At 31.9% G+C, this 2593-nt stretch overlaps 1 pseudogene; it reads right to left on the bottom strand.

The window, feature by feature from the left end:
- The window catches only part of LOC109860701, an 8408-nt pseudogene extending 6118 nt beyond the window's left edge, over window positions 1-2290 (bottom strand).
- Between the last annotated feature and the right edge of the window lie 303 nt (window positions 2291-2593).

A 2593-nucleotide genomic window follows, 5' to 3' on the forward strand; every position in this document is an offset into this window, starting at 1 on the left:
TATATATATATATACAGGATGTCTGACAACAAACTATAAAGCCGACGTGTGTAAGTAGATCGGGTCATTATGAACAGAAAAGTTATATACCATTTTACAAAATTCGCAATATTTATTGAGATATGAATTACTAAATGTGAGCCAATGAAGGCGTGGAGAACGATGATCGGATTCTATAGGCGTGCACGATTATTAGATGAAAAGAAAAATGGTTTCTTTCATGTAATGCCTTAGTAACGAGAGGCGGAGTAAACAAACAAGCGCGGCACGACTCAGTTTCTTGTGATCGGGCGCTATTTGGCGGTACGCAGCGAGCAGCGGCAAGCGAGGAGTACAGCTGAGAATTGTTCACGCCTATAGAGTCCGATCATCGCTCCCCGCGCTTTCATTGGTTCACATTTATTAATTTATATCTCAATAAATATTGCAAATTTTGCAAAATGGTATATAACTTTTCTGTTCAAAATGACCCGATCTACTTACACACGTCGGCTTTATAGTTCGTTGTCAGACACCTTGTATAACACACACACATATTTTTTTACAGAGAAAAGAGGCTCACGAGCCGGCAGAAGCAGAGCAACCTGGTATCATTGCGGCCGCGATGGTCGCGGCCGCGGTGGTCACGGCCGCACTATTCGCTACACCATTATTAACTATTAATAAAGTACACACAATTCTCTTGTAATAAATGTCTGTCAGTCGAGAAAAGTCTCAATAAATTAACTATAAATTTTGTGAAATAGTTATTCTGCATTTTTGCGTCGGAATCTGTCGTTACTGCCTCTGAGAGTTTGGAACTAATAATCTCAGCCATTACTACTAGAGTCTGTTGCACGTCTTCATCAGAAATATCGCTTAAAGATTTTTTTAATATTGAAAATAAAGCTTCGATATGATGAAACAGTTTATATGGAATGTTTGTGAATAAATGATGTATCCACTTCAGACATACATTTTTTATGCATATTTTATATGTATCTAAACATGCAAAACTTAGATTGTGTTCTTCCAATAATATCTTTGCTAGTGTCTTATATATATCTTCGGCATTTAAAAGTACACACAATTCTCTTATAATAAATGTCTGTCAGTCGAGAAAAGTCTCAATAAATTNACTATAAATTTTGTGAAATAGTTATTCTGCATTTTTGCGTTGGAATCTGTCGTTACTGCCTCTGAGGGTTTGGAACTAATAATCTCAGCGATTACTACTAGAGTCTGTTGCACTACTTCATCAGAAATATCGCTTAAAGATTTCATTAATATTGGAAATAAATCCTCGATATGATGAAACATTTTATATGGAATGTTTGTGAATAAATGATGTATCCACTTTAAAACTGCAACTTTAGTCTACACCGATACATAGAGTAAATACTTTGTACTTCCACGACACTAGCAAGGTCTAAATTTTCATCTAGGGAACTTTGCGAATTATCTAAAAAAACAAAAGAATTTATATAATAATTTATTTAACGACATAAAGACTTGTCAATTACCGTTCTTCTTTTTGAGATCTATATTATATTCTTGCTTCTTATTTGTAATCTCTGTGTTTTCTATTATTACTAATTTCATTAAATTAGCATTTACTTGCGTTGCTGTTTCTTTAATTCTTTAATACTCTTCCGGGTGTCACCATTGTAAGCCAAACATAGTAAAATAGCTAAAAGAATGCCAGACATATATAGAAGCATAAAAAACCCAAATAATTGTACAAACTCTTTTATCCACGTGATGGCAGTCAACTGAAGTAATTTGTTTGAACTTTGAACATATGTAATATTTATCATTGCTGAAAAATCCACTTTTGGTCTTTATGCTGCGCAATCTTTATCTCTGGCGTTGGATCTTCCAATCTGAACAATCTATCGAGTATTTCGAACAAAAATATAATGAAATCCATGTTGGGCACTGCATCCAACACTGATATCCATGATATTACAAATTGTCTACCAAATGGATTATTAGTATAAATACATATTCTCAAATAAAGCCATAAATCCAACTAAATCAAAGAGACCACTTTCTATCATAATATCCTAAATAATGCAAAGCTTATGAGATATGTGAAAAATTAGAAAATTAACAAAGAAAAAAAAANTTACCTTCATTAATCTATCAAGTAATTCAGTAGCATATTTTATTCTGCTCGGAATCACAAGCCGGTTTACTAAAGCAGCAAAAATATCTGTAAACTGAGGGAAATTGCAAAGTCTTGTACAAGAACTTTTAACAGTCTCTTTATCTNCACAGTGTTATTGTGAGCAGCAAATTCCTTCACCATCCTATAAATTTAAATATTTTAATTATAAAATATGTTCTTAAATAAATATTAATGCTGTTTTTTTCTAATAATAAAGAATCTCACGCCTAGATATAAAAAATATAACTGCATTTATATTATGAGTATTATATTGATTGATGCATTTATACTGTATTTTTTACTTTTAAAATAAATTGCAGTTACTTAGTTTATATCTCTGCGTGAGATATATATAATACAGTCAAATATAATAATGAGATATATTATAACAGTCAAATATAATAATATATAAATAACCTAACCTAATAACTTAAATATGATTGT

Source organism: Pseudomyrmex gracilis, unplaced genomic scaffold (genome assembly GCF_002006095.1).
Source record: "Pseudomyrmex gracilis isolate BER0280 unplaced genomic scaffold, ASM200609v1 scaffold_450, whole genome shotgun sequence".
NCBI lineage: Eukaryota > Metazoa > Arthropoda > Insecta > Hymenoptera > Formicidae > Pseudomyrmex > Pseudomyrmex gracilis.